The following is a 20226-nucleotide window of genomic DNA, read 5'->3' as shown; positions in this document are numbered from 1 at the left end:
TACAAGGACTGGTCCAACTGAAGGCAGTGGCAACGCTCCTGAAGTTCAGTGGCACCAGAATTTGCCAACTGTGACATACAAAACGAAGGGAAATAATGATGTGGCTGAGAATCAAGACAGCTACGTTATACTCATGGTTCTATTACATACTTCCAGAGTGACCGTTGGCAAGTCGCTTAACTTGCCTGAGCCTCGATCTCTCCCGCTATACAAGACATATAATATTTCCCCTCCATGTTGAGACTAGCATCATTAATGTTTGTGAAGCACATTGAGAGCCTTGGATTCAGATGCTACCATATGCAAAGGCAAAGTGGGATTGTTCTACAAATCAGAATTGTTTGCAGTTTTCCATGAGGCCTTAGCAGTGCAGGAGGACCTCATGCCCATACATGTTCTGCCATGGCTGAATACTGATGTGGGATGCACTGTGGCATGAAGCTCTCACAGACACCCTGGTGACTTCTTTGGCTGCTTCTCTAGTGCTTGTGATCTTACATTATCTACAGGAGATGGATTTTCAACTGAAAAGGCCAAGTTCCACCCTTGACTGAACCAGGTGTATTACTCCCATTGAAGTCATTCTCGGGGATGGTCAACAGCATCATCTGCAGGAGATCATCTCCTGGAAAATGAGGCCGTGACAGGTACATTTTCACCTAGGTGGTGCACTGCAATCAGCTGTGAGTCAGCTGGAAATGCCTGGTGACTCATTCAAACACGTATCCATCTACAGTTAACGGGAGCCTCCTTGAGCATCCAAGGGCACAAAGTTGGCTTTACACATTGCATTCACTTACTGGCAAAGCCACATTACCGGTCATCACTGACAGCAACATTAAAGCCAAGTGAAAACTGACTTGTAGTCTTTGCCTCAGTGTGCCACATCTGCAGAGGTCACCAACAACAAGATGGCGAATGTGCAGCAGGTTCACATAAGCCAGCTTTGGGCCTGATTTTCCATCATTGTATCCAATTTTACCTGCACAATCGGCTGCCCCTCCAGAAGTACTCATGGATTTGTTTGGGACATTCATAAAGGGAAGTGGAGCACTTGGTGGGTGAAAATGTAGAATCTGCATGCACAAAACAGGTGCTCACCCAGTTTCTGGATGCAATCAGTTGCTTGCGCAAAATCAGAAGCTGGCTGAAAATTTGGCCCTGTTGTTTATTTACAGTTTATGAATTTGGAGATAAGGGCTCGTCGCCGTGTCAATTTCTAGGTGCTGCTTTTTGCCCTTTCAGAGAGCGGCCTCACATTTTCAGCTATGACATGATATGCATGTCCCCAGCCCTCTGTTACTCTTATCTAATTGTGGTATTTGGAATTCCTGTGAGCACCAAGCTGAATATGTACCCCTGATGTCTCAATTAAGGATGGTATACTGCCTACAGCAGGATTTGCCTAGACACAGCTTCTACGAGGTAGTTTCCTTATAAAACTTGACAGATAAGGTATCTTGCCTTAATGAGGAGAATATTCTACAAAGATCAATTACTAATGGGCTTCAGTATGGGTAGGAACTGGAAGCAACCTCCTACCACAAATGATGAACCAAAACCAACTTTATTATTTGTCTGGTTCCCACCAATCTCATGAATTCAATTAAAGATCTCGCCTCCACTTCATTTCCGCTTTGGTCATCCTGTGACTGTTTGTTTTTTTTTATTTTAGAATTTCTTGACATTCAGAGCTCACATATTACATTATCCTCTTCCCTCCATTTCCCAGCTACATACTAATAGCACATCTTCTGGCTTCTCTTTATAGTCACCTCAAGTATCACCCCTCCATTGTCTCAGAATCCAGCTTTCCAGCACAGGATCCCACCCATTAGCTTTGTACTGTTGTTGCATATTAACCTCTGCTGCATGCAGTTCACTACCATAGACTCTTCTCCAAAGCTTCCACTCTCCCATGTCTCCCAAAGTCTCAGCTTCCCAGTTTCTCTTTCCTTCTTGTTTTGTTTTCCAGCTGAACAACAGACCCCACATTTGATGCTGTATTTGGGAACCTTTCAGAGAATACACTGTGCTGTAGGCAGATTGCTGCCTTTGCAGGAAAAGTATTTCCAAGTCCCAAGGAGAATTAGAAATATAATGCTTTGTCAGTAAGGGTATGCAATTCCACCAAGTGCAACTGAAACTCATAAGCAAACTCTAGAAGGACAGTTCCACCAACGCTCCAAACAACGACATCAGGCTACAAACATTACATCATCACAACAAACCCACCCATGCGGTCACCCTCAAAAAGCCCAACTCACATGGCAGCTGGTTCCTTTGAATGTCCTGCACTTCCCATGATGGGGACTAACTGGCTGACTCTCTCCCCAGTGGGAAGAGTCGTCAAGTGTATCTCCCATGGTTTCATGCACAAACTAGCTAACTATAGCTGAGGTCTCTAGCCCAAGAGGCACAAACCAGCCCAAGAAGAGCATTTGGCTAGCCAGCCAGTTCCTCTTGGCTGGCTGAAATCAGGGTGGCCAATCAGTCTGAGCTATTTTGTAAGCCCTTCTCTCCATGAGGACTTCAGTGCCTAAAGCTTTCCCCACAGAAACACAGGTGTTGAGGTCTTTAGGGGCATAACCCCCCAAGGGGTCAATGGATCACTGCTGTAAGCCACTGCTCTCTGACAGAGAACACTGGCTGTAGACGCTACGGTAGCCGTAGGCCCGCAGAAGGGGCCATAGAGCACCACTTCATGAAGTATGTGTGTGTAAAACCCATAATCCCAACCACACTGGGCCCTTTGCATCTAGCCAGTCAAGGTGCAGGAGGAGAGCAAATGCTCTTACAGATGGTAACACATGTGACTGTATGTGCATTCATGTCACATGTGTGTTTGCTGGCTAGGAATGCTGAAGCAAAGGGAACCGCTTGCTCTGCTCCTTTGCATGTCAATACTCAGCATGTCTTTTCCAGCTCACAGCTATTACACAGCAATGCTGGTGCCTGAGCTTTAGGAAGAAACGGAAAAGACCGAGTGCTGCCCCGGGTGCCTTCCACTCTGCTCTGCAAGCCAGAAACAGAGCGAGCTTTCCTCTTTTCTAGCCTCCAGCCCTTTCTTGCAGGCACTGTCTAGGTACAGCTGGCAGGGGTATTACAAAGGGAACAGTGCAGTAGGCTGGTGACGGATCAGATCATGCCAGACACAGGGAAAACCGCTGCAGAGGTTGAGAGCGTTCAGCCTGTTACCAAACACACGCCCCCTCCCTCTCTCAGGCTTGAAGATACTTGACCCCACATTGGATCCTAAGCATATGGCACTCCGGTAAACTGTATGTATTTAGGTATCTATAGATAGCTCTCTCTAGTCCCTGAGGGTACCTCTGTCTGCAGAGGGTGCCTCATTAGCTTTTCTGATTCAGGAGATTTGGTGATGCTAATTTACCGAGCTCTGTGTCTCTGCCCTAGACACCCTATAATACAAATATAGGTGCACGAAGTCCCAGGGCACTGTTAAAATATATTAATAGAAAGGTACAAAAAATAAGCAGTAACAAAAATAAACTGCATAAAGGCTATACACCTACTCCTGCTGCCCTTACTCGAGCAAAACTCCCACCAAAAGTCCCCAACGGGCTGAGTTACAGCTGAGGAATTTTGACCTATTGCATTGAAATTACACACATTTTCCTTCCCTCCTTCCCCATCTCCATGTAACTATGTAAGATGGAAAAGGTTAGCAGATACACTAGGTACGTCCATGAGCAATTAGTTCCAGAAGCACGAGGTACTTTTCTCTCTACGTGCAATTATAAGGTTAGGAAAGTGGAGTCTGGTCAAAGTGAATAACTCAAGGGGGAAATCTTGCCCTGCTGATGGCGATGGGAGTCTTGCCCGTGCTGCTTGTTTGAACAGATAAACAGCTTTGTTCTGTAACGTTGTAGGCGACGGTGCTACCAAGAGATTCCAGGTGACATCTTGAATCACGAGAGGAGCCCGAGCAGCTTCTTAGCCAAGCCCCAACAAGTGGCTGTCCCTAGCATTACAAGATTTGCAATTGCTGAGCCAACCCAGCGATGTAGAGGCAGTGGGTTAATGGTGTAAGCAAAAGAAAAACTACCAGTCATGAACTGCTCAGTTCTCGTCCCGCTTCTACTGCGCACCCTGTCTGTGGTCTTGGGCAAGTCGCTTACTCAGTCTGCCTCAGCTTACCCATCTGTAACACGAAGGTAATGATACTTGGCTCCCTAACAGGATCGGTGGGTATTTAAGAGTTCTGTGCATACTGAAAATCTAGAGCCCACGTAAGTGCTAAAGATGATGTTCCAGTCCAGGTTTAGTTCTGGTCGCCACTAGAGGAAAGCAGCTTCCTTTCCCCTATTGGACCATCCTGCTCTCTTCGGCCATAAAGATAAGTCAGCCCAAAATACAGGGGTGCCTGAGCGGTTACAGAATAGAAGAGAAAGTGCAGAGAACATGCTTCCCCAAAAACCAACGTCTGGCCCTTTCTATTTGGGAACTCTGGTACACTAGTTCCCATCACTCCCTCACTCTGCGCCTCAGTTTCCCCACCGGTAAAATGGAAAAGATAATACAGCCCTCCTGGATGGTTTTCATGTCTCTAAAGCACATCGAGACTCACTGAAGGGAGGTGCTAGAGACATGTAACGTCTTATCATCATGTGTTTAAAAAAAACCCATCAGTTATAGCGTCTGCCTTCCCGGGGGTGTAGAGCAAGCATCAGCACTGGGGTTTTAACTGGGAAACTGCAGGTAGGGGAGGCTTCTCCCGAACGGAGAAGGAGATTGATACGCCACCTCCCTGCCCTCTCCCCCCCGAGAAATAAAATGCTTGCTCCTTCCATGGGAACCTCTCCCTATCCATCCAAATACATGCATTAGCCCCGGCGCTTGCAGGGCGGCTGGAATAAATGCACGTACATACCTCTGCCTCAGCATGCGTGTTTGCTCTTCTCTTCCTCGGCTGTGATTGATTAAAGGATCAGGGACATCTGAGAATGGAGGCAGCCGCGGCAGCAGCGGTTCCCTTTAGACTTGAAGAGCTTCCTTGCCTGCTGCTTGCTGCTGCCGTTGGCTGTCAGGCAGCTTTTAATCAAGGTTTGCTTATATCTGCAAAGGCCTTTCCCAGAGGGATGAAGGGTGGGGGGGAGAGTGCATTAACATGCCAGCCACCCTTCCTCCCCCTCTCCTTTGTTTATCGAGAGGGTCAGTGTTTAGAAATGTCTAATAGGGATGGGGAAAGGGGTTGCAGTAGGGTGATGGGGGGCACCGGCTAGGGGAGCAAAGCGTCTGACTAAATGGTGGCATATCTCTGCTCTCTGCCCCCACTGAGCTTGGGGGATAAATAGGCAAGTTAGGGTACTGGACAGAAGGGCAATGTATTTATCTGATGAGGAAACAAGAGCCCAGATCCTGTTGGCTCTTACTCAGGGAATCAAAATCTCCTCCACTTCAACGTGGTCTGTGCCTGACCGGGGATTGAGGAAGGACCTCAGGGTTTGGCCCAGTGAGGGCTGGAAAAAGTCCAGATTGTTTAGGAAATGTGGTTACACTGTATGGAAGGAGCATGGTCTAGTGGTTAAAGCCGGGAGCTGGGACTCCGGGGTGCAAGTCCACTGACTTGCTGTGTGAAGGGGGGCAAGACATTAGACTCTGGGCCTCAGTTTACCAGCCTGTAGAAGGAGAATAACGCCTGCTGGCCTCCTAGGGGTGCTGGTGAGAATCAAGCCCGTGGGAAGAAAGGGCTTCTATTACAAAGCAGCAGTCTTACTCTACAGTTAGAGCTGGCAACACAGAACATCACAGGGGGAACGGGCCATGGAAGGGGAATTACTCTCCCATCCAGAGTCCTTAGGTGAGTATCCCTTAGCACCCTCCATAGACAGAGGGAGGGGCCTTTTCAAAGTCCTCTACAGACTTTATCTAATTAGCGCTCCCAACCCTCTCCAGACAGGTATCCCCCTGTTTACTGATGGGGAAACTGAGGCAGAGCTGTGCAGCAAAATACTCCAGTTCCTAGAGAGAGTGAGTAGCAGAGCCAGGATTAGAACACAGATGCTCAGCCCTGTGCCCGCTCTCCATGGAGATGCCTCAAACAGATTTTCCCTGATAAAAGCGGGAGACTCAGGACTGACATGTCTCTTTACACAGAGCAGAAGCAATTTATTTGGGAACAAACCTGGGGGGAGGAGGGGAGCACATTTTCCAGGAATGTCAGCGTGGTTGTGACCCCGCTACCCTGGCAGGCTTCCCTGGAAATCAATGGAGCAGGGTGCTGCCATCCAAGACAGGGCCCGCTAAGTCCAGTGGCATCGTCACACACTTACGGGGGGAGGGGGGGGCATTACAACAAGTCCTCACAATAAGTGCTGGGGTCTAAGGCTGGCCTGGCAGCAGAACACTGTCCGGGCGGGAGGGGCACAAAGGCAGAGGGCCACCTGCTGAAGGAACCATCCCATTGGTAAAGAGAGTTGGGCCGTCAACGTCGGAATCTGTCCCCGGTGCTGGGCCGCGTGGGTTAGCACGGCTAGGGGCCAGCCTGCTGCTTCGTGGAGCTGCTACGGGGCTCCCCATGGGATTACTGTGGGACGTGCCACCCCCTCTGATCTCTCCTCCTGTAGAACTGCAGAGCTGGGGCCCAACCCATGCTTTCTCCTTCCTCCAGTGTGGCTGTGAAGGAGGGCCAGACAGGGCTGTCTCACCTGAAGCTGTGAAGTGGGTTGGCAGACTCCCCGTTAATTTGCACTGGGTTCTGTCTCCTCACACTGAGCCCATGGGTGATGAGGACAGGAGTCTGCTGGCTCCACCTGCCCGGCAGCAGCCTCAAGAGCAGAGCAGCAGAGGGGAAAACCAGAAGGCTCCTTGAAAGTCAGAGGCAGGAGAGCTGGGATGGAAATTAGGAGTGTTTACATGTGTGGCTCATTCCTGTTTATCCCTAATGCAATCTCATTTCGCCCTCCCCAGCTAGGACTTGCAAAAGGAGGGAGCTAGATCTCAGGGGTGATGGCACGTGCCCGGCCAAATCTTCTCCTGGTGCAGCTCCTGACTGTGCTGTAGCTCCCCAAGCAATGACTCAGGCCCATTATCCCACATAATATCCCATAGGGTACAAACGCAAAGGAAGACATGGTCCCTGCACATCAGCTAAATAGCCACCTCACACCTCTTCTTCCTGATTCCAAGCCCTGGAGGCAGGTCCCAGCTCACCTCCCATTCTGTAATCTCAGGGCAAGCCATGCATCTTTCTACGGGTTGCCAATTCCCCTGCCCCTGCCTCACCTCACCGGCTATGAGCCACTCCTCCCCCTTTCCCTCCGGCAGTGCCCAAAGCAGCGTGGACTGGCATATTCATCAAGCCATCTTAAGCTGCTCATTTTGAAGCAAGCCTCTGCCGTCTGTTCTGTGCCATCTCTTTCCACAGCAGCATCCCCCTCCGCCCCTCCCATGTCAGCTGCTGTACTATGCAGCAGGCTGACACCCAGGAGGCTCCTGGAATCAGGTAGCAAGGATGCGCTAAAACCAGCTTCTGCCTCTGTGGGTGGATTGTGTCACAATCCATGATGCTCCCGGCAAGGAGCCAGGGAATCTGTCACTCCTCGGCCCACTCCTTTCTCTCACACACACACCAAACTCGCTGCTTTGGTTTCTTGCTGTTTACCTGGCGATTTGGAAAGCTCTCGTCACATACACAGCCCCGGCTCATGCTCGTTTTCTGCTTGCGCTTGCATTAATAACCCTCCGTGATTTATTTGTAGGGGAAATCCATCATCACCCTCCCTCTCAACTATCTGTTCCCTGGCTCTACACAGCCAAGAACTCTCCTGCCTGGGAATTTATTTTCTTCCCTCTCGACTTGTCTGGGGGACTGATTCTGCTGCTGCTGGCGTCCATGGGAGCAGGAGCTGCCCCTGTAATGGTCTGGGGCTGGCACTGTCGCATATTCGCAACGGGCCAGTGCCCGCAAACGTGGGCACGCAGGAATGGTCCTGATTCAAGTGAGCCATCCCGGGAGAGCCAGTGACTAAAGAACACTCTCAGGCTCGAAGCACCACCCCCGCTTACCTCTGCCTGCAGCTCTGAGACCTTTGCCAGCTGTCCCACCCATCCAGGAATTTCACATGTAAATCACTGATAACCCCATGCCTGCAACAAGACTACAACAAGGTTCCTAAGCCCCTGAGTTTATCTTCCATGACCCTCTATGCTTCTTTAACACACGACAGAACAGCAGTCTCTCTCTCTCTCTCTCTCTCTCTCTCTCACACACACACACACACACACGGTTTTTATTAATTTCTACTCCTTTGGTTTTTTAACTGCCAGGTCTGGAGCAATGGCTCGGCCCCTAAAGGGAACATCTGTCAGCCTGCGTCGCTCTCACCTCTGCTTCTCTGAGGTGCCCGCAGGCTGGCAGTGTGGCTGACAAAAACAACAACAGGACTGAAACCAAAGCAAGTCATGCACGGCAGCGAAAACAAGGGGCAGATTAGCTGCTCGCCCAGTCTGCTGCTTTCCCGGGCTTGCGTTTGAGACAGAAACAAACCCAAATAATCTGGAGACGAAGAAACCCCCCCAAAGCGTTCAAATACCAAACCCGTGACCAAAACCCTCCAGTCCATTTCTCTCCTTCTGCCTGGTTTATCCTGACAAATGGCTCCAGAAGGGCAGGTTATTATCCACCCTCTCCCACACGCCCAAATGAACACAGTGTGAATTTTTCTCAGCTGCTGTTCTAGCGCATCACTTAGGTTCTCCATGTTGTCCTATTGCTCAGCTAATGACCTGCTAAAAGTATTATGTGAAAAACCCCACTCTTAGCCAGCCATTAAACTGGTTAGGACCAGCAGGTCATGCTTTATTGCCTTAATAACTGAGTTTATGAAAGGTCGTCTCATAACTGATAACATGCATAATTTTTGTAACTTAATTAATGCTGCTAATATAGTGAAGTCTCCATCAGTAGCTGTTGCAGCAGCTGTACAGTTTGCATACTGATCGCAGATTGTTAACGTTACCCAAACCAGATTGCATCCTGCCTTTCTCACCTAAGGAAGGCATAAAAAACCTTGGACTGACTCAAAACTGGCCTAATCTCAGCGCTTACAGCAAAGATGCCATGTAACTTCTCACATCAGCTGCCCCCTTACCAACTGGTCCTTTCAAAAGGGCCACTGGGCGATTTGGGTCGGACAAGTGGCTTTTTTTCCTTTCTTTCATGCATGCAACGTTCCAAACGTAAATGAAATCTCAGAGCCTGATTCTATCCTCCTTGTTCCTGCTAAGCAGCATCTTCCTCACAAGCGCCCCAATGAGGAACAACAAGCCTTCTTGTGAGTAAGGTAGTACTCCAACGTGAGTATGGAGGTCGGAAGCGTGTCCTTTATGTTTGACACCTCTTGGGCCAAATACTGCTCCCAGTTACCCTGCTTTAAATCAGGAGTAACTCCACTGATTTCAGCAGAGTTTTAACCAGTGACTTCCGGAAGCATTTTTCCTGAGTAAGGACTGAGGGTCTGATTCTCCTCTTATACTGGGGTAAATGAGAAGTAATTCCATTAAGACAAGGAAATTTAATGGGTGCGCAAGTGACGCAAGAGGCAAATCAGGTGCTGAGTAAATATGAGGAACCCTGAGTGAGGACTCCAGGGTTCAATCCTCCTGAGTGAGGAACCCTGAGTGAGGACTCCAGTTTTGCCCGACTAAGGGCTTCAGGATCTGGCCTCTAGTTTACTTTTAATTTCCCTTGGTTGCTAAATCAAATCAAGATCCTGGAGGCCAGATCCTCAGCTGGTGTAGATCAGTGTAACTTTATTGGAGTAAATGGAGCTATCCTGATTTACACTAGTGGGGGATCTGACTTGCTATTTTTCTCCTTTGTTGTTCACACTTGTAAGTACATCCTTCAGGACCAGGATGCATTTTTCTCATTTTAAAAAAAGAAATCAACTTTTCCTCGTCAGCTCCTAGTGCCTGCACACCTGGAGAGCTGGAACCCATGTTAGGAAGAGTCTGACTGCCAGAAGCTGGGACTGGAAGACCGGGGATGGATCACTTGACAATTGCCCTGTTCTGTTCATTCCCTCTGGCATTGGTCACTGTCAGAGACAGGATACTGGGCTAGCTGGACCATTCGCCTGACCCAGCATGGCCATTTTTATGTTCTGATTTTAATATGCTGGCAATTCTAAGCACTCTCCACTGAGTATGTAACTGCGCCCAGCCCTTGCAAAAGAATGTAAATAAAAAACCAGGTGCAACCAATATGCAATTCACTGATATGCGGCAATGGGCAAATACGGTGATCTGCAAATCTGAGGCACTATAGCTAGTATATCTAAGCCAGCAAGTGTTAGCTTCTTTAGTACGTCTGCTTAGTTTTGCAAATTATTTTGTGCTGGCTGAGAAAAGCCAATATGTCTGCTGCTACTGTTACACAGCAATAATTGTTCTGAGCCGGTTGTCATACTGTCAGAAAGGCACCAGCTACTGCGGAGAAACTCGACTTGCTTTAAAGGCATCTATATTATTTCATAGCAAATTAAGTTTCCCAATGAAGCTGGAGGAATCCTCAAGCCTTTCTGCTTTTGTTTTTTAAAAAGAGGGCACAGGAATTGCTATTGTACAATCCCCTCTGCTCTAAAAACACCCGTACGCACATGCAGAGTCGTCCCCCGGGGAGCAGAAGCTTGCCCATATTCTATGCAATGATCCTGTCCGGAATGAGGCTTGATCTTTCATCAATCATTGCCTGAGCAGTCCTGCGCATGCACGCCACACACACACTCACCCACCAGAGTGTGCACATTGCAAGTACAAATTTTGCAGCCCTTTTTTCCCAAAGGGACAAAGCCACCTGGTGTAATTTCCCTGGTCCTGATGAGAAACATATTTAGAGATATGTATATGCACCGGCTGTGGGGAAAGCAAATGAACCCAGACCCTCAAATTCAACTCAAAGGGTACCTGGGATTGGTTGATTGCTGCAGGCTGCTCATCGTACTGTCCAGTATTTTCTGTTTGAGCTACCGTATCTCCAATCACACACAGCATGCACTGTGCAAATCGGGGAGATGCAAAGGCTGCATATAAATCATAGCGAACACTCACATGAATACTATTATCTGCTCCAAAGTTACAGCACCTCCTCCCGTCGCTGATCCTCATTAGAAACATCATCTCCCCCCTCCAACTCTCTCCCCGCCCTCCCCTCCACCATCCCTAAGTCACAAGCCACTTTCTCGCTTCTGAAGAAGCCTCACAAAGAAGGTTGATCTCTAGCGTTTAAGCTGAGTTAAATTGTGGCTCTGTACTTACACAGCTGACGTGGCCATCTAGGACTGCCGCTGGGGGAGGCAATTAGACAGGGCTGAGGCCCTCCCCGCGCTCCCCCAGTGTGGGAAGCAGAACCTCACTGCGTAGGATTCCTAGCACCATCCTTGCTCACCTAGCGGGCTGAAAGCAGGATCCAGATCCACAGTCTTTGAGAGTGCACCGCAGTCTGCGTCTGATGAGAGCGCGAACAGGAGAGTTCTGTGGCTCTCAATGCCTGGGCTATCAGTTTCCTCTAATAACAATAAAAGGCACTAGCCTCAGAATAGAAACAGGAGCACAAAGCAACAGCAAGAACAACACAACTTCTCTCTCGGAAAAAAAAAAAAAACCCAACAGCTATTTGCTCATTCCATCACCTCCCGTGTATTCATGGGTGCCTGTGCGGAGATCCTTGCTTTCTATTCTGTTCTGTTTAGGTTCTGGCACCACTCTAATCACGCTGCTAGCTGAGTGCCTGCTGTCTCAGTGTGTGCATGTCGATGTATACTCCAAGGGGAAAGCTCAGTTTTAATAGCTGATTCAGGATCTTTCCTGTCAGGCTGCTAATTATTACAGCAAGAAGGAGTGAGAAAAAGAGAGGGGAAGACAAGGAATCTGGTTCCAATCTTACTCGCGCTGGGTTTGACAGCAGAGTCACTCTGTTGACGCTAGGGGAGTTACTCCTGATTTACTCTTGTGAGAGATCAGGATCAGACCTACGGTTTGGAGAGGAGGGAGAAAGCTGTTCCTCATTTAAGAGAAGGAAAACGATTTCAATCTAGAGACTCCCCAATACTTGGAGAAACCTGGCACCCTGACATCCCTCCATCTCTCCCGTTCCCCTTTATTTATTGATCTGTCTGCATCCATATATCTACGAATACCAATTATGGTTTGGGAGAACATATATCTGAGATGTGCAAACACAAAAGGCAGGAAATAAAAGTCATCTCTTACTGAAGAGGAGAGGTAACCATGACTACCTTGGGACCTCATTTAAAAACTGTGCTGGCCGCAGGCTAAGAGGCAACACTTCCTATTGTCATACGCATTTACGGAAAGCTTGAAAAATGCTAAACCCCTGGAAACCATCTGGGAAGTAAGAATGAAAATGAGAAAGGGGTGAAAATAGAAAAGATATGTATTTCTGTTGGGTTCTTGTTTCCCTACCCAGGAAAGCAAGCAAGCTTGAGATTCAAATGAAAAACTTTGGAGGAAAACAGGAGCTGATCATTAGCTCTCTTCCCTCCATCCCCAAGGTGGGGAGAGACCAGAATAATACCCATTTTCAGAAAAAAAAAAAAAAAGGTTATGCTAAAGAAGGGTTTGAGGGTTTAAGGTACTGGGAAATAATTCTCTGACAATTTAGCCCTGTTTTCCTATTGTGACAGGATCCTGATTGCCAGAAATGCATTCATGTTTGTATTTGCCAAATGGCTTGGATGAGCAATTTTCCGCCTATGGGATGGTTTGCAAACTGTTGCTAGTTGTTATTCATTGCATGCGATTGGTCACCTTGATCATGTTGCATGGTTTCTGCTTCCCGATAGGACAACCGACACTTTTAGAACAGGAGAATAACAAATGGCGAACAGTGAGTAATGACTACTCTTCTTTGCTCATGTGAATGGGGCATTCATACGAGATGAAACTCATTCCTCTGCAGAGAGACCAGGCACGACTGAAGTCCTTCAGAAGCCCTCACAATAGGCAGGGCCTCTGTACTGGGGTGAATTTCACCCAGGAAGAACAATCATTTCCCAAACTAAACCGTCTGCATCAGTGCTCACAAACAGGTCCCCGATCCTGTGCGGTGCTGAGCGATTTGGCCGCAAACCAGCAAAGCAATTATCATTGCTGCCAGCTCTGGTGATTTTATCACAAGTCTTGTGATACCTGATGGTTGTCTGACAGCCCCAGCTCCAGAACTGCAGTGGACAAGGCAGAATCTCGGCTTTCATTTAAAACAATCGAACACACAAAAAAACAAACAAAAGGTAAGTTTCTAGCTCTCTCATGGCTGTGGAATTAAAGCTTGAAAATGAGAACCCCAAAGGCTCAAAAACCAGAAGGCAAATAAAAAGACCCTCAAGTCGTCTTTTTTTTGTTTTTTAAAAGCTTCTGATTTTTAAGGCAAATTCATGATTTCGGAAGCCTGGCTCATCATTTCTGCATGTGTGAGGCTGGCAGCACTGACACGTGTGTGCTGAAGTTTAAGCACAAGCAGTGGCACTGAACTCAGTTGCACCACTCCTTGGCGTTAAGCACTTTGCTGGATCCGGGCCGAGTGCTTGGGACCTTGCAGGATTGAGTTGATGGCGGGGAAAACAAGCACAGTGAGACTAATTTTTTCAGAATTTGAAAGAATGTTCACGAACTGGCAGCGTTTTGACAGGCTCTAGTTTAAAGGCTACACACACGGTGCCTTGCTCTGTGCAGGGGAAAATCCACGGCAGTTTTCATTTATCCCCAGCCCTTACTCTTCTACAGGCCTCAAGACAGGGCGCCCGTTATGGCCTCATCCTGTGCCCACTCAAGTGAATGGCTGGACTCCCATTGGCTCCAATGGGCCTCAGCAAAACCTAATGGGAAGAGCATTCACAGGTCTAAATGCCTTCTGCCATTTCTGATCCCAAATGGGACAATATCATCTACTCTCCCTTGGTAAGGAAAGAGTTCTAAGGATGGGCCCAGCGCTTCAACTGTGTGCTCCCTTCTTCTAATATAATCCTGCTCTTCTTTTAAAACTTCAGGGAACTGCAGACCTCTTGAAAGTGAGCACAAGCAGATGGCAATCAGGTTTCTCCTACACAGCTCTGTTAATGGATCTTAGCACCCACCCCAACACACGCGCCGCACACACACACACACGCTTCTAGATTTTGGAAAGCCTGGAGCAGACTAGGTACTGGGCCAAACTCTGGGATGGTTTTGTGAGCTGGATGAATGTCTCCTAGAAACAACGGGTCTCGTCCGCATTTACACTAATAGCACCTTAGTGTAAATAAGAACCAGGCCCCAGTGACAAATACCAAGTTTCCACGGACCCATGATAAAAGTTAAGAGGATGAACACAGAGTGGCCATATGCAGACTAGGAAAATACAGGAGATCTTTTTTTAAATGTTAGCTCACACCTTTAAACTAACATATTTTAAATGCTAGTGTAGACAGGACAAGTTGTGTTTGAACATGTGTTAGCTACTGCTGGGCAACCTGGAGGGGCACCTAGGTCACCCATGACTTCTAATGTGTATTTACACAACCTGCCCTGTCTACACACGGGTTTGCTAACATGTCTTTAAAAACAACCTCCTTTCCTAGTCTAGACAGACCTTGTGACATGACACTCACTGCCCCTCAGACATCTTACTTCAGGCAGTTATAAACTAGCTGATTCACCTACTTTCCCACTTTGCTCTGACAGAAGAAACTCTCAGCTGTCACATAACAGGGATGCCGCTGACCAACATCCTTACGCCTAAACACAGTGTGAAGTGCCCTCTAATCGAGGCTCCTGTATGCCAGGAACTGGGTTTTTTTAGCCAAGCACATGAACACAGCGAAGGTTGCTACTTTTCGTTGCCCAAGTGGGCATTTGTAGCGCCTGGCCTGGTGGTCAAAAATGTTCATCCCTGAGGGGAAAGGTCAGAATTCCCTGCTCCACCAAGCCTGAGTCCAGCACTTCTCTCAGAGACGAATCTCCCGATCCAGTCACTAAGGCAGCCATTATTTTTAAAACCCTTCTCGTCTTTGTTCCCTTCATCTTTCTAAAAAATCGTTTGACGGGTGTGTCATCCATCGCCTTCCTGAAGAGTCCTGAGCTGGTCCTGCAGCTTGGCTGCATGGTTCAGGCTATGCTGTGAATGCTATCAGAGCAGGCTGTTTGGACTGGTTTCCTCTTTATCTGAAACAATCAGCGCACTGGTAGGGCTGTCACCTCGGAGAGGATAAACAAACAGATGTTTCTTTGAATCTGGAAAATACTGGAGGTGCCCAGAAGTCTCCATCCAGATAATAAAGGTCACAGCGCTGACCCTACTCCTTACAGTATTCTGTGCGTTATACAGATTTGTCTGTATGTACATGGAAATGTAATATCCCACATGCAAAGACGCTATCAACATTAGCCTGTGTCAAGAGACACCAGAAAGGAATAAAATGAACAGTCCCTTAAAAATCTATAATGAGCCAATGTGTTCTAGTGGTTACTATATAAACATGAAGGATGACAAGGTTAGAGAAATATAATCCTCATGCAGCCATGTATTTGCTGTTTGGCAACAAAGAAAATTAATGATTATCTTGTTCCCAAAACAACTTATGCATAAAACTGGGCAGGAAAGTGATCCCAATGGCCAAAGCAGGGAACTGGGGGTCAGGGTGCCTGGGTTCTATTCAAGACTCCGCTACCAACTGAATATGGGGAAAGACACTTTGACCGCCTCGTGCCTCAGTTTCCCCAGCCCACAGAATACTTGCTGATCAGGGGACTAAGAGACCTAATCCACAGATATCAGTAAAATGCTCTAAGACATGGGGTGAAAAGGGAATGGCAAAGCTCTCTGGGGCAAGGCTGTGTTTTTGTTCTGTGTCTGTACAATGCCTCGCACCAGCAGGCTCTGGTTCAGGATTGGGGCTCCTAGGCACTACTGCAATACAAATAAATAAATCAGTAATAATAATAATAATAAATTAAAGAATAATAACTAGACCCTTGTTTAAAGAGCAGGAATGTCACCGAGAACCAGCCGCTGCTTTTCAAGTGAGCTGTTTTGGTAACAAGGATAACGGAGAAGATGGGTGTCTTGGATTCTAGGTATGGCGGTGGGCACGGCAGCAGAAGAGACTCGGCGATTCCAAAGCCAGAAGGGATCGCTGTGATCATCTAGTCTGAACCTCCTGCGTAACGCAGGCCAGAGAGCGCCCCCAAAATACTTTCTAGTGCAATTCCTTAGCTTTTACAAAAACATCCCACCTGGATTTAAACATTGTCAGTGATGGAGAATCCACCACGACCCTTGGTAAATTGTTCCAACGGTTAATTACGCTCAGTGTTAATAATTTACGCCTTATTTCCACTCTGAATTTGTCCATTTTCAACTCCCAGCCATTGGCTCATGCTATCCCTTTCTCTGCCAGACTGAAGAGCCCGTTATCTAATATTTCTTCCCATGCAGGTACATACAGATGGTAATCAAGTCACCCCTTAACATTCTCTGGTATCCGTTCCATCTCGCTTGGGATTGCACAAGGGAAAATCCCAAGAGAGCATACTTGCGTGTGAGAAGAGGATAAAGATACCTTGTAACTTCCTAGGGCTCCAAGACCAAGGGCCATCTCTGCGGTGGAGGTGTAAATCCAGAGAAACACTGCTGACTCCAGTGGGTTTCCTTGTGGTTAGTCTGGTGTAACTGAGCAGAATTTAGCTCAAAGCAGTTACTGAAGGAAGTTTAGCTTTTTCTTCTGCCTAAACCTAGCTTCTGCCAACAGCAACCTCACTCTACCCAGGGTCTATTATTCTCTTTTGAGGGGGTGGTCTTCCAAGGTTTCAAACTGGACTAGTCAACTTGCTTTTATCCCTTAGGTGAGCTCCCCTTGGTCAGCCATCCCACCCGCTTCGCTGCGGATTTCCTGGAGAGATTTCACCTAGGACCACACAAACTGGATTCTTCCCCTCCAGGCAGGCACCCAAGACAGGAATTATGGTCTGTACAAAAGACAATGACAGTGAATCTTGTTACTGGCTTTTCAGCAAACGTAATTCCGTTTTATTAGAAAATTAAAGGGTACGAAAAGCTTTCCAAAGCTGAAGAGCTGAAATGTGCTTTCATAAAATATGCAGTGTCTGATAAAACGGATTTGCTCATCTGCCTTCCTCACTCCCCTCCTCATTATTATTCTAACAAAAAAGGTGATGCTTTTTGCCAAAATATTGACTCCTTGTTTGGCCAGCTAACACGTCAACACTCTGTTAAAAAGGATGTTGGTCCACCTCAGCCCCCAGAATTTCTGCTCTGGGATAACTACACAGGTTGGATTTTTTAAGCTAAATAAAATTCCGAAGGACAATTTCCCCTCTTCATCTTGATAATCTAAGGTTTCAGGTGAAGGCTGACAACAGCTACTCCACACCGAGCAACAAGGAGGCAGGCAATTACAGAGAGAAAGATAGGTAAAGAGAGGCAATTACTGTGAGAAAGATATAGATTACCCCCTAGCCATCTCACAAAAAGCAACTATTAAAAACCTCCTAGACAGTCCTCTCCCACAGAGAACTCCTTGATCCCCTCCCATTCCGTGGCAGAAATCACGACCAAGGGTCTCTCTCTTGTTAATGGGGCGATCCAGAGCTCTCTGGAGAATCTTTATATACAAAAGGTGATGAGCACCTGGAAGCTGGAGTCATTAGAAACTGGGTAACTAAGGTAACCCAAGGAATCTAATTTTCTTTTCTTTAATGTTTTTCTCTCCTGGTCTCTTCTGTTTCCAATGGTCAGATTCACCCTTCCAGGTTTGGAAGTTTTAAGATTTCTTCTTTCTCGCTCTCTTTGTTTGGGTGTCTGTGTAACTGCCATTAATAATGCTGCCCTGCTTTTGTACAGGCTAATGGGAATGGTATGCAAGTGCTGTCCATGTGTCTGATAAGTGGATATTACAAACAGAAGACGGTTCATATGCAGTACTCCAGCCTCTCACCTTTCAAGGACAATGTATTTCTCACCACCCTTCCATAAACAACAACAATGCTGGATTTTACCCCCTCCCTTTCACAGGAATAGGCTAGTTTTGCCTAAACTTTGCTCTGTACATTTCCCCAAAGCAACCCAGGGACTGCAACATAACCAATGCAGGACAAACACAACCATGGCAAAAGGAGGGTTTAAACTGAATTGCTACTAAATGCAATCATCATGAACAAAAACACCACAAAAAGATCTTAATATTTGCTATGGTTCTAAAAATATTACTGCTTGGCCTTGCTCCGCACCTGCCACCCAGTGGTAACAAATTAAGGTTCACAAAATCCCTCGCTTTTCCGATGGGGAAAGTGAGGCAGGATGAGGTGCTTTGACTTCCCTAAGATCATGACTGTGAGCCAATGGCAGAATCGGAGATTTGAACCCAGGAGTCCTGAGTCCTAGGCCCTCGTTCTAACCATTCGACAAAGACACGAATTGCAGAGAAGCAGATAATTTGGGGGAATGGGTCGGGGAGAAGGAGTCTGTGTGACCAGAGAAAAGAGGGCACTGTATCTGCCCACACGGGTGGGCTGCGGTAATGAGCGATGACCCCGTCTCACAGTAACGGTAGGGTGGAGGGTGAGCCTGCTGTCCCTTTGTCTGGGCTGAAGGTGAGTGGGTCGGTCTGTGTGGTAAGCCGGCTGGCTGGCTGCCTGCCATCAGCGCCTGAGAAACAGCACTAGCTGCTGTGGCATGCATCCCAAAGACAGTCTGTAGGTCAAGCAGAGCCAATGACAATTTCACTTCTGATGGAGGAGCTCCCTGACACTCCTCCTCCCCATCACTGCAATAAACAAGCCAGCCCCTGGCCCCAGAGCTCTCCTATCAGCATCCCCCCAGCCACTGGCACCCATGAGTGAAGCAGCATTCAGAGGCGGCGAGAGAGGGCTAGCCTGCCATGGAATCCAAAACGCACTGGAATAAAAGACAGAAGGAAACTAACCTAACCTAGGGAGCTGATTTGATCCTGTAGCAAGGAGAGCTGAGGAGGGAGGGAGGAAGCTGGGGGGGAGGAAGGGAGGGACGACAGCTTGCACTAGAGTGACAGAGGGTCACTTCCCAGTGACAGAGGTTTTATCCTCAAGCCCTGCAGACCCTCCCTTTTGGTGCACAATACCCACGTTACTGTCCTGAGCTCCTACCGCCCCAGCCACGGGGGCAGGCGGGGGACACACCCTCCCCCCTGTACTTTGTGATGTCCCCCTTGGTATGGCTGGAGAATTAATGCACACTCACTCCTGGGCTCCTTCAACTTTTTATTTTGATGCGGTCGCACCGCTGTGGCTTGCTAAGCAAATGTACCACAAATGAGATATTGGATTTTCATTTACACCTGGTATTCATTTCCCCTGCTTCCCCGGAGCTGACCTGTCCGGTCCCCCTCCCTCACCCCTTCTCTCTCTCTCTCAAGCAGGGCTGTGGACGTCACTCCTTCTCGCCCACTATTACTCCAGGAAGAGCTGTAACGTTACAGCCTCAGCATTCAGCCCTGCTACAAATCAGGGTCAGTCAGCAGTGCTGTTAGACAGAGTCTCACAGTACGTGCTTCTGATCTTAATGTCTTCCTGAGCACATTTAATGGGGACAGGGAGGAGAGATCGGTGCAGCAGTGGAGAGACTCATTCCAGCTGCTAATCCAGGGGTTGCTGCCCTCCACTCAGTCTCCATCACAACCACTCCAGCTCGGGGCCACACGCTCCTTTTCCACATTAGCTGTGTCTTGCCAGAGCCTTCAACTCACATTGCGATTACTGCTGTATCACGGCCGAAACACTCCGAGCCATGGTCCCCGGGAGGCTGGGTGCACGCGCGGCAGGTTAGCGCGGTGACCTCTCACCGCTGGCAAACCCCGAGTTCTACTCTGGCCTATGTCCTGAACTGGTCCCCATTTACACACACCATGACGCTTTCCCCTACATCCTGTAGAGGGTTAAAGCTGGTGATGCTGGGGAAGGAGAGGGGGAAACTTCTGAAGGGCTCTGGGATTATTTTTCAGCTTCAGTGCCCACGGGGTTGGTCTGACTTTACCTTCACATCTGCAAATGTGGTTAAAAGTTTGCTGATCCTATTTTTAGAGCCTTTCACCACATGCAATTTCTCCACCGTGAGACAGGAAATGCTGATGAGGTCGTTCAAAATGTAGCTTATTTCTCCTCTCCAAACGGTCTCTGAACTGGTGCGATTGGTTCATTAGTGCAACATTC

General features: G+C 47.9%; 1 protein-coding gene across 3 annotated transcripts in view; it reads right to left on the bottom strand.

The window, feature by feature from the left end:
- RAI1 (retinoic acid induced 1) overlaps nt 1–20226 on the bottom strand; it is a 140310-nt gene that overhangs the window by 46051 nt on the left and 74033 nt on the right. The window contains exon 1 of one of the 3 annotated variants that reach the window (XM_030579188.1): nt 11284–11306. The exons of 1 other annotated variant lie outside the window; for it this stretch is intronic. The gene's annotated coding sequence lies outside the window, so the exon portion shown is untranslated. Of the gene's footprint in view, nt 1–4894; nt 4918–11283; nt 11307–20226 lie in introns of those variants that run through there. One more of the 3 variants, XM_030579189.1, reaches the window with a different exon arrangement.

The sequence above is a fragment of the Gopherus evgoodei genome, chromosome 10 (genome assembly GCF_007399415.2).
Source record: "Gopherus evgoodei ecotype Sinaloan lineage chromosome 10, rGopEvg1_v1.p, whole genome shotgun sequence".
Classification (NCBI taxonomy): Eukaryota; Metazoa; Chordata; order Testudines; family Testudinidae; genus Gopherus; species Gopherus evgoodei.
Note: the sequence above shows the minus strand (reverse complement) of the source record. Positions and strands in the feature narration are given on the sequence as shown.